Source organism: Cetorhinus maximus, chromosome 18, assembly GCF_964194155.1.
Source record: "Cetorhinus maximus chromosome 18, sCetMax3.hap1.1, whole genome shotgun sequence".
NCBI classification, from domain to species: Eukaryota; Metazoa; Chordata; class Chondrichthyes; order Lamniformes; family Cetorhinidae; genus Cetorhinus; species Cetorhinus maximus.
In genome coordinates this window covers 55,810,458-55,822,968 of record NC_135896.1, presented here as the reverse complement: position 1 = coordinate 55,822,968, position 12,511 = coordinate 55,810,458, and the positions used below count along the sequence as shown (strand labels likewise).

Sequence of the window (12,511 nt, the reverse complement as noted above, 5' to 3'; positions counted from 1 at the left end):
CTTGATGGCCACATGTGTGCAGTCTATGAGGCCGGGCGCCTGGGGGAACCCAGCCATGGCGCTGAGCCCTCGGGCTCTCTCGGCTTGACTGTTTGCTTTGGTTTGGAAATTGTTGTGCTGGTTGGCCCACCTGAAGAGGGGATCTGCCACTATCTTGATGCAGTGATGTGCAGCTGATCTGGAAATGCCACACATGGGCCCCTGTGGACCCCTGGACTGAACCTGAAGCATGGAAATTCAGGACATCGGCTGACCACCAAAACAACTGGAGCTCACTTCCTCCACCATCATGGTGCGCATATTGGTCATGGCCTCACCAGAGAGGTTCAGCATCGGCAACACTGCCGCTCTGAAATCTGGAGGTATTTCATCCTTCGTTTGTATACTCCAGTGATAGGGCACCTTTGTCTCTGCACTGCTACCTTGATAGTCCTCTGCAGCCTTATGTCACTTCATTATTACCCGGCTGGCCCTGCAGGCGATTAGGAGGTTGCTACTATCCTAATAAAAGCAAAATACTGCGGATGCTGGAAATCTAAAACAAAAACAAAAATACCTTGAAAAACTCAGCAGGTCTGACAGCATCTGCGGAGAGAAATACAGTTGACGTTTCGAGTCCATATGACCCTTCATCAGAACTAAGACATATAGAAATGAGATGAAATATAAGCTGGTAGAGGGGGGTGGGACAGGTAGATCTCGATAGGGGGCCAGTGATAGGTGGAGGTCAAGAAGAGACTGCCAAAGATGTCATTGACAAAAGGATAAAGGGGTGTTGACGGTGGTGATATTATCTAAAGGATGTGCTAATGGGGACATTAAGGGTAGCAAGCAGGACAAGCTAGTGGCAGATGGCCCTAGTGGGGGTGGGCTGGGGGGAAGGGATCGAAATGGGCTAAAAGGTGGAGATGAAACAATAGATCGAAATAAATTTAAAAATAGGAGGGAAAAGAAAAATATATTTGTTAAAAAATTATAAATTATTGGAAAAAGGGGGATCGGAAAGGGGATGGGGATGGAGGAGAGAGTTCATGATCTGAAATTGTTGAGCTCAATTTCACGCTGGCTGGTCAGTTAATGGCCTGCCAGTGTGAAAGGCATGAGGGAAGGCTCAGCGCTGCCGGGATGGGGGCAGGAGGGGGGCAAGCACTGAAGTCAGTGTGGGCACAGGGGAGCGTGGAATGCAAGCTCCCTGAAGGCAGAGAGCTGCCTGAGGGAGCTGAAGAATTTAAATTGAATAAAAACAGATTTTAAAATCTGCAAAAAATGCCCACCCATAAGAATGAATAAACATACAGATGCTGAAATTTGCGTCCAAACATTTTTATCTTTTTAAAAATTAATTGAAAAATACAAAGGTTGCCTTGCCAATTCACCTGCCCGCCAACCATAATGTTGGACGGACAGCGAAAAATCACAATTAATTGCAGCATTAATGAGCTTAATAGCCCTCTTAATTGTCTGCGGATGTGCTGCCGACTCTCGTGCGCACCTGCCGATCCAAATATCGCGTGATTGTGTGATGATGTCAGGAAGCTCACCCGATGTCATCGCGTACTATTTCATGCTCGAGAGTGTCGGGCGTGCGCCCGCATGCTGAGCAAAAAATTCTGCCCCATGACCCAATGCCATCCCGCGCAATTTTACGGCTCCCCCGCCCTTGCCTCTATTGCCTTCTGTTTCTGCACTCTAAAATCCTAGCAAGAGTCAACAGAAAATGTCTCTCGCTGTGCACATAGCTTCACCAGATGTATAACTCTCACAGTCCCCGTGGAATCATCAGTGAATGACCCTCACATGCGGTCATTAATCAGATCAATAACATTTGCCCATTGGTCAGCAAAAATTATTTAATGATCCATGATGTATGGATTCTGGGACAGTAATTGATTAATTCCCATCAATTGCTCAAATGCTGACATAAATTACTGCTCCAAATACCAATGGTTTTATTCATGTCGATTATTTTAGTCCACCTGGGAAATATAATTGTTCACTATGCACCAATATTCTTCTCCTCAGAAGGCTGATTTATTAACCTTAAAATCTGATTGTGCACCCCACATTCCACTGCCCACTGCCCCCCACAACCGTCCTCCCCCCTTGACATCATTGACTCAAGTTACAGTTGGACAACTTGCCTGGTTTAAAAGGATCAGGATTTAAACTTTACATTATTGGGAATTGATTGCAATAAAATGGGTCTGAATGGGAATTTGGAATTGGGTGCTTGTATCAGGTCATATATTTGATCAACTCTATTTAGAAAACATGGCTTTCTGTTGGCACTGAATGGTCCACCTCTTCATATTTTCTTCCTCTCTTGCTATTTCTAATTTACATTTGAACATTTTCAGGAAGTTTTATGAAAAAATATACTCTGTTCATAACGCAATGTGTCAATTAATATTGCCCATGCTCAGGGTAGCAGTACCCTCAATGCAATAGGCTTATGAAGATAAATGAACTATTAACAGTATAAGCTAATCATTAAAGTACACAAGAGCCAAAAGCACACTGCCCTGTTCATCAGCATCGTCTTAACAACTGAAAAAAGGCAGGAAATAGAAAGTCCCTCCAACATGGTTCCTCTGCCAAGCAAATCATCATGTATTTTACTAATTTACCTCTGTTGCCTTTGAGATATAATTTAAGCATTTAGACTAATTCAAGTTCCCACTTATCTAAGTCCAAATAGCGTTGCAAACTTGTATGCTTTCTGAAACCATGTTCTGTGCTGCTCTTTGTAGCTGTCCTCTCTCATATGATGGAATCACTAAATCATAAAGTGGAGCAGCACAGAAGGAGGATTCAGCCCATTGTGCCTGTGCCGGCACTTTGAAAGAGCTATCCTATTAATACTCATTTCCCTGCTCTTTCCCTGTAGCCCTGCAAATTTATTTCAATTCCCTTTTGGAAGTTATTATTCAAACTGCTTCTGCTAGCCACCCTTTCATTTAGTCCATATCCAGATCATAACAACTTACAGCATACATATCCCAGGATTAATTAAACATCTTATAAAAGAGATAGACGAGTTTTATTTATTCTTTCCCTACACTCAGTCCATGCCATCTATCCACATGCTTCTGTTTCTCATCTTTATCTGTACTTTCCTTACGGCATTTGTGTTAGAAAGTGGACCTTTATGGTTTATCATCATTCCATGATTAAGAAAGCAGGAAACAAAACAAGAAAATACAAATTTCAGCAGACAACTTAGAGGTTTCAGTGCAATTTTATTTGTAAATCTTTCAAATTACTTCAGAACAAAGAAAAAATGAGAAACACCAAGAACTAAACAAACTTATTTAAAATAAATCGATTTTGGAGTAAAAAATCACTCAATTGCTGGCCATTATTGTTCAGTCTAAGTGGCAGCATCATGAAAACTGACATAAATGCAGGGAATGGCAATTTCATTGATTTTAATGGACTGCAGAGCTTTAATAATTATCTTCTAAACCGATTGCAGTGATATTGACTATGGTGCAGCATCAAAGTCCCAGAAAAATATGGACTAGCATAAGTAATGGCATAAGCCACTTGCTCCATAATTTTCATCTTTTGTACCATTCAGGGGGCCCAAAACTGTAAATACGCCATGTCAATGGTGCAAAGCTGCAGGAAAATCTTGGTCAGTAAAGTACCTTCTCTATTAGCAAATCATATCTGAAAAAAAAACCTGATTCCACTGGCTAGATTTTCACTTTTGAAATGGAAATCTAATTGCCTGTCCGCCTTATGGGGGCCAAGCCTTTCCTGGCCCCAAACCCATGTCAGCCAAACGGGCTGACATCAGGGATGGAGTTGGGATACTAGGACACTGGCTGACCACATAATCATTGGGCCCCACTCGCCATTGTTTCTCACCTCACTGGGGCCCAAAAATTAAGCCCTCCATGTAGGCTGCAAATTCAATTGTGAAGCACCCATATTTTCAGCACTATGGACATTATTTTGGGCCCAAAATGGCGCTCATGTCATGCGCATGTGCTCACATGTCTGGCGTTGGTTACTTTAATGCTGTTTTGGACAGGCCAAGGTGTGGGTGCTGGGAGCATGGGCTGGAAGTTTGCAGAGTTGGCAGATCATGAATTCAGTCAGTGTGCAAGGCAAGGCAATGCCCATCATCCTGGCTGCAGGCATGCTGCCTTTAGTCTCCACCAATCTGCTGGACCATCAGTATTTGAGGCATCATGAGAAACCAGAGGCTACTGGGCAATAAGGGCTATCTGATGACCACTTTTTCATGAACACATGGGCAGAATGCATATAATGACAGCCATGCTGGCACACACATGTTATTAATCAGGCTATTAAAGTACTTCATTTTGGAATTAGAGGTATCAGAGTCAATTAACCCCTTATTCTCAAATTCAGAAATGATTTTAAGTGATACCCTTATTGGTAACAGTAGTTTATTTTACTCAGTATAAGTAAGCCTTGACACATGCTAATGTCCGAGCAGCAGTATCAAAGCACAACAGCATTATCATTACACCGTGAGAAGAAGTGGATCTCCCCATGTAACTACCCACTGGTTGTGCCCCAGGTACTATCAGTATCAGTCAATATGACATGTAAAACCTCTACAATTTCTGTGCTCAGGAAATTCCTTCTTACATTTCCTTTACACAGGAAAGTCTATGGAGGCCTATTTAATCCAATCATTACCTTACTATTATTTGACCAGCCCAATTATTTTGGATGTCATTCAGCATCTGCCTGCCCAAACCAGGTCAGAGTCTCCTGATTCCTAACATCATCTATCTTCTTCCTACTCTAGGACCCTTATCAATACATTGGCATTCCAATGCCAGGCTTGGCTAAAGGGAGCAAAATATGGCCTTGGGTAGTCAGCGATTTTATCTTGGTTCTACCCTTATCTGGGCCTCTGTTCTGCTAAGATGTTTATCTTTTACTTCTCATGCAGCAGGCTGTCCCTATTCATGTTCTGCTCAATTTCTGCTGAAGTTGACTTTTCTATCCACTCGGTCGATGAAGGTTCAAATCATAATTCTCCAACAATTCACCTCTCAGTGCCTGTTATCCAGGGCATATTGCAAGCAGGAATAAAAAAAATAGTTCACTATAAGATTGCCATATCACAACTAATGAAAATTCTAATTTACAATCAATCATGGTATTTAAGTTAGCTTTCAATAATTAGCAAGAAAATCCGATGTCGACATTTTCCAGGATTCTTACAGTCTACCCCTTTGAGGGGGAAGAGCAATCTCTGACACTCACTCCATCTCACTCCATTATTTTCCAGTTCTGTCCTGACTGTGCCTGGAGTGACATCTGCATGATCTTTTCTCCTTTTGCAGGAGGGCCATTTTAATAATAATATTAATTAAGTGATATTTCTAGGTTATTAGCATGTTGACCATGTACATACATTTCAAGCAATAGATAATGATATGGACAAAGAAAATCATAACATATTGTACAGAAGGCTGCAGTTTACCGTATCATCAATAAATCACGAACTTTAAGATTCTCCAGCTCTCACTTCAGCCTTAAGCATTTTGTAGATAGTTCTTACTAAGTATTTTTCCTCTCTTGGCCTCTGTTTTCTTTCTCCACATTCCATGCCCCTCTTTATTTTAATTTGACTCACTCTGGCAGGTGTCAGTATGTTTAACCCTATCCTGATTGCTTCAAAGTCAATTTCTGCATGGAATATGTGTCAATGTTCATGTAAAAATTTGTCTCAATCTACTGGCCACATTATCCATTTCATGTTGTGCTGTTGTCAGTAGGTTGAGCTTGCCTAAGACAGGTTCTGCAGTGCAAGTTCACCATGTATTTCCACATGTTTGTCACTTCACCTGCAACAAAAAACATCTGCATACTTAGATATTCCAATATCGTGTCAAACATGGCTTCCAATAGAAACTATTCTTGGACTTTCAGTTGATCTGATCTAAAGATCAGGGCAGGGGCTGAGTGGTTGGATATATTTGCTTATCTCAGCCTGCATGGTCCCAATGCCGCAGGTAGTGGCTAGACTATCAAATGTAGTTCTCTTTAAAAATTTGCAGGCAACGACAGAAACACATCCAAGCGAAAGCTATCAATATACTATCTCACCTGCACTTTCCTAAATTTCACTACAAAACCATGGTTACCAGATATTCTGTTGGACTGTGTCCAAGTGATTTTTCCAATTCCCATTTGGCGATGTGATTCCTTTATCTCTTTCACCTTCCTCAATCATTTCCTCTCACTCTATTTTACATATCCCATTCATTACCATTCCATCCCATTCATGTTCTCTGGAGGAACATCACTGTCCAATACAAAATTCTCAGCACCTCCTTCTTCTGTGCACTGCAGCAGTGTTACTGCAGGGACTTTCTCAGCCAATCAGATTGGCTGTCAGCTCTCCAAGGTGGGGCTTCCTCCCAAGTGAGGAAGTTCAACCTGCAACATATTGACACTCATTTAACCGTAAATTAACTGTGGGGAACTCGGAATCAGCAGGGATGTGTTCCCCGCCAACTCATGGATGGTGGGAAGGGAGAACCCGCCATTTGAAAATTTCAGGCCCATATCTTACCTGCTCTGCTCTCTGTAACTGACCACAATGGTGTCCACTTGATCACAATGCAAACATAAAACAAAATAAACATTTCAAACCAACTTTTATCATTCAAACCATCCAATATTGCATGCAAAAATCAACAATCATTCTTCATTCCCTTAGTGCCTGCCTTTTGTGTGTCTTTGATTGTCCTAGTGCTCTATTGCAGTGCTACACTGGTGGCTGAAGCATGGCTGGTGGAAGGCTGCTGACTTGCAGTTAACCCTTCTGGCCCTACAGGCCTGGCTTTGAACTGTGCCATCTTGGCATGGGCAGCAGTAATCTGGCTGGCTGTCAAGTGACAGCAAGAGCACTGACATAGTGGTAGGGGTGGGAGGATCAATGCTGACATCCTGAGAGATAGCAGCAGGTTTTTGCCTCATGGAGCCACTGTCACTCACCTGGACGGTACCTTAGCAATCCTGATTACCTTATTGTTGGGCAGATTGTTGGACTGTTGTGAGAGGCTGCAATCTCCTTTGACAACTGATATCTGCAGCCAGGATGGCAGCAGTCTGAGGTTTTGAATGACTTTAATCTGACATTCCACTGCAGCACTGAGATGTTGGGTGGCTTCTCTTTGGTTCGCAATGGAAGCTGAGTTATCAGCCCTCCAACATTGCATCGTGCTTGGATCTACAAGTATGGTAATGGAGTTGGTCGCCACTTCCACACTGGAAATGATGGGTTCCAATCTCTGCACAAAGCCATCTGCAAGGTTGGTGATAGAGGCCACCATGGCAATGACAGCAGGCTTCCTGGCAAGCCTGCCAATGCATCAAGCATTTCTGTATGCATACCCATCAACCTTTTCTTGTTTGCTGCCCCATCAAATTCATCATCTGAATCCCTTGGAGCAGAATTTGCATGCAACCTTACCATCTGGTGAGCTGGCAACTGCACTACTCATTCCTTCTCTCCTGCTATCTCACACATGCAGATCCTGTCTCTAAGCTAGACTCTAAATTGAAGCAGTTTCATTATCTCAGCTGGTTGGGCTGTGAGTATTGGAGGGAGTGATGGAGTTCCTTCATTATCAGGCTCTTCTTCCCCTTCCATATCTTCCCCCTGTAGTGCTGCTTGGCCAAGGTGTAGTTCTTTGATATCAAAAATGAGGAAGGCATAAGGGTAGAGTGGAGGGATGGCGGTGGGGGGAGGGATGGGCAAAGCCAAGAGGTGTTTTCTTAAAACATTTACAGCTTCTAAATCAGAACAAATTGTGGGATAGGAGGAAAGTGGGATGTGAGAAGGAGGATTAAGAATAAGCATTCCATCATCTTCAAGGGCTTGAGCCCTACCACAGGCCATGATCTGAACAATGGCTGTTTTAAAAACAGCCAGCACAGTGTACCCAATGTGGTTTAGGACTTAAGCCTGTGCTCCAGTTAGTTCCTGCAGCCTGTTGTTTTTGCACCACCTGTCCTGCAAGATAGAGGGAAGTCTGTGAGTGAACGTGTTGCAATCTATTTGGTGATGTTCCTGTCATGGTTAAATAGCTCACAGTGTGCAGGCTGTGTACAGCACTGCTAAATGTATGAGGCTGAGGTGAAACTATGGGAGGAATTTTCCAGGCCCCCACGGTGGGTTTAGTGATGGGCAGGGGGGTGGACAATGCGGCGGAAGCTTAAAAATCGGCTTCCCGCTGGCATAAAATGACGATGGGAACTTGCGCTCCTGCCCGCCATGGCGGGTTGCCATGCTCGCCAGAGGCCAGGTGTGTAACCGATTTGCATCCATTAACAGGATACAGATGAAGGCCCAGCTGGAATCAATGCCCCGCCCAATTGTCTGTACCGCCAGTGGGAAATCACGCCAATCCAGAACAAGCCTGGGCCAACATGGCATGTACATGTTGGCACTTACCTGAAGAAGGCCTGGGGTAGCTTGCGCATGTTGGAAGAGAAGATGGAGGCCTCCAGTGACCGGACTCTGGAACATCACATGTAGCAGTGGGCGGGTGGAGCATCAGTCACATGGATCTTCTCACTGCAGCAGTTTGCAGGAGGTAGATCTTCAAGCAGCAGGTGTGCAGCTGCAAGAGGTACTGTTGGGCAGTGATGCTCTATGTGGGGTCATGGAATTGAGGTGGGGTGGTGTTAACTGGGCCATTGTTGTCTCTTCCTCAGGATATATCCATTGCTGAAATGACTTCTAGCATCTACTCCAGTCAAAATGCACCTCCTTTAAGAGATTTTGCACCGTGCTTATTTTGCATGAGATTTTGCACCCCCTGTTCAGGCCTGAAGTGATTCAACAGCATGCTTAGTGCTAACTGCATGCTGCAATCAAGTAAATGAGAAGGAAGCACAAAGTTTGCATGCTATTTGATTCAGAAACAACGGGCACGGGTTAATTGTGCAACACAATTCCCATGCTGCTTTTGAGCCTATCAAATTTTGTGACTGTAGCCTGCCAAATGGAGTAATTGATTATTACACAGCTTAAAATGGGAACCAGGCTAAGAAGTCAATATCTGTGGAGAGAGAAACATCATTAACATTTCAGATTGGTGACTTTTCATCGAACAGGAAAGTGTTAGAAATACCATCGTTTTAACCAATTACAGAAGCAGAAAAAAGGGGATGGGGAGGGAAGGGAAAGTCTATCCTTGGTTGAGGTAAAATAGAGACATGTCAGGAATGCCAGTGTAGAAGGTCATGTTGTCAGAATAAATGTGATGGAGATACAGAAACTGAGAAAACTAAGTGGATCAGGAAGCAGGATGGGAAGAGATGGTCAAGGTGGCTGTGGGAGTTTGTGGAGCTTATCCCCAGAAACGGAGACAGGAAATTCGAGGATGGGATGAATTAGAGATGGACCATGTGAAGATGAAAGTGGAGCAGAGTGGTGTGGGTGGGCAGAAATTTTCTCTATTTCTATTTCTGGGGACAGGCTGTTAGTCAATATCTATTGTAAGCCCACTGACTTTCACAGTTACCTTGACTGAAATAAAATAAATATTTCTGTCACTTAAAGCTGTGACGGATGTCAAAAAAATACTAACTCCACAATGGTTGCACTCTACTTTTATGTTGAAGGATACCCACTTGGTTCTCACTCATCTATGTACTTCTCCAATTTAGAGTATCTCATGACTTTACTTTACAGGACAGGGCTGCTCATAACAGAAGGAAACAGAATCAAAGCAGCAAAGGAGTGCTTTGGTTTGAGGGAATCCACATAATACCAACAAGTCACACAGGAAAATAAAGAGGGTAGGAGACATGGGGAGGATTGATAGCTCCAAAAAGGTCATGCTGCAGGTCTGGGATAAAATAGCTCACAACAGCTGACATTACACAGGAAAAATCAGTACAAATAGATCTACCCCGAGGGATTTTGATGTCAGCATGAGTCGGGCTTACTGGGTGGAGCACAAGACAAGAGTGAGCAGGAGCAGGTGGGTGATGACAGAAGAAGAGCAGGAGCCTACTGGGCAAAACACCAGCCAACATCCATCCTCTGCTGTAGTTCACTGAGACCACAGGACCTTACCTTTGGGAAGAGCAGATGGAGAGATGGACCTCTGGGAGATAGACAAAGCGGGGAGGGAATAAATACAGCCCGGGGAGCACGGCCTTTATCACTCACCTTCGGGAAGAGCAGAAGGAGAGGTGGACCTGTCAGCTGCTCAGAACCAGCCTGTGCTGCTGTTCGAAAGGAGAGTGAAAAAACAAATTGTGACATCACAGGGAAGAAGCAATTTGATTGGTTGTAGACAAAGCTAGCTGTTTGGTGAGTATCTGGTGACTATCTTGTATCCATTAAGTGTTTAAGGTTTATTCTATTCCTAGGATTTAGAATAAAGTAGGAACTGTACTTTTTGGCAAGGTTTATTAAGTAGGACCAACCAAAATAATTTTCTATTTGGAGAAAACAGCGAGAGTTCAGGGGATAAAACAGTAAGAGGTCAGGAGATAAAACAGCGAGAGTTCAGGAGATAAAACAGCGAGAGTTCAGGGGATAAAACAGTAAGAGGCCAGGAGATAAAACTGTGAAAGCTCAGGAGACAAAACAGCGAAAGTTCAGGGGGTAAAACAGCGAGAGTTCAGGAGATAAGCAGCCGAGTGGAGAGACAGTTGGGAATTGAAAGCAGTGTGAGTATAGAAACGTACATTTCTAAACAAGCACACAGAAAGGAAGAATTTAATAGGCACAGGAGAAGGAGCTGATTTTTGAGTAAGGACAAAAAATTTCTACTCTCTACTAGTTTATAGTTAATAGTACAAAAGTAAGGTTAAAGCAAGTAAAAGTAACTAAAGTTTAAGTGAAAAAGTGATTTAAAAGTTTAAGGTTAAGGCATGGCAGAACAGCTCAGCCAAGGGGAATGCCTGTCCTGTGGCATGTGAGGAGTTGTGGACACTTCCCTTGACCTAGACAAGCCCATGTGCAGGAAGTGTCACCGGCTACACAAGCTTGAGCTTCGCGTTTCAGAGCCTGAGCAGCAGCTGGAGTCACAGAGGTGCATCTGTGAGGCAGAGAACAACGTGGATGGTACGTTCAGAGAGGTGGTCATGCCACAAATTAAGGGCAAGTAGGGAGATAGGGAATAGGTGACCGCCAGGAAGTCCAAGAGAAACAGGCAGGTAGTGCAGGAGTCCCCTGAGGTCCCACTCACTAACTGGTTTTCCGTTCTGGATATAGGTGAGGGCGATGGAAACTTGGGGGGGGTGCAGCAAGAGCCAAGCCCATGGCAGCACGGGTGGCCCAGCTGTACAGGAGGGGAGGAAGAAGAGCGGAAGGGCAGTACTGATAGGGGTAAAAACAAAAAACTGCGGATGCTGGAAATCCAAAACAAAAACAGAAATACCTGGAAAAACTCAGCAGGTCTGGCAGCATCGGCGGAGAAGAGCAAAGTTGACGTTTCAAGTCCTCATGACTCTTCAACAGAACCGTTCTGTTGAAGGGTCATGAGGACTCGAAACGTCAACTTTGCTCTTCTCCGCCGATGCTGCCAGACCTGCTGAGTACTGATAGGGGATTCTTTAGTTAGGGGAGCAGACAGGCATTTCTGTGGCTGTCAATGTGATTCCCGGATGGTTTGTTGCCTCACTGGTGCTAGGTTAAGGAAGTCACAGAATGGCGGCAGGACATTCTTGTGGGGGAGGGCGAGCAGCCAGAGGTTGTGGTCCATATTGATACTAACGACATAGATAGGAAGGGGGATGTGGTCCTGCAGTTTGAATTTAGGGAGTTAGGTTAAAAATTAGCAAGCAGGACCTCTAAAGTAGTAATCTCCAGATTGCTCCCAGTGCCACGTGCCAGTGAGTACAGAAATAGGAAGATAAGACAGATGAACGCGTGGCTGGAAAGATGGTGCAGAAGGGAGAGCTTTAGATTCCTGGGACACTGGGACTGACTCTGGGGGAGATGGCACCTGTACAAGCTGGACGGGTTGCACCTGAACAGGGCTGGGACTGAGTTCCTTGCGGGTCGTTTTGCGAGTGTTGTTGGTGAAGGTTTAAACTAACGCAGCAGGGGTATGGGAACCAGGAGAGAATATTAGAAAGTAATACCAGGGTGCGTGGAAAGCTGGGAGAGCAGGTAGCACTAAAATAAAGACTAGTGAGTTAACGGATGGAGCTGGAGTAAGTGAAGGGTTCTCAAAATTCCCACATTTTTCATATCATCAACAAGGATATGACTTTTGGACTTTTACCTGAAACCAGACAACAAGAGGAGACAGAATACACATTCTTCCATTTAAAGCAATCAAACCAGAGAAAGACTTAAACTAAAGCCCATCAAAATCTTGCATAAATAATCACTACTAACTACTAAGGCAGGAAGACAACAATCAATGCAATTATGCAAACCCATCAATATTCCACACATACAATGGCTTTCAGTTCAAAACTAGTTATGGGAGTAGGAAGACAATGATAAACATCATACGAGCCCATTAAAAAGAACGAGACA

General features: G+C 43.9%; 1 long non-coding RNA gene across 2 annotated transcripts; it reads right to left on the bottom strand.

The window, feature by feature from the left end:
* Positions 1-3,223: 3,223 nt before the first annotated feature.
* Positions 3,224-10,260, bottom strand: LOC144693186 (uncharacterized). Of its 2 annotated transcripts, none has more exons than XR_013579482.1 (2): positions 10,184-10,260; positions 3,224-6,432 (listed from the first exon to the last, which is right to left on the bottom strand). It is a non-coding gene; the product is annotated as an uncharacterized LOC144693186 (long non-coding RNA). The 2 variants fall into 2 exon arrangements; XR_013579483.1 differs by lacking the exon at positions 10,184-10,260 and adding an exon at positions 6,569-8,182.
* Between the last annotated feature and the right edge of the window lie 2,251 nt (positions 10,261-12,511).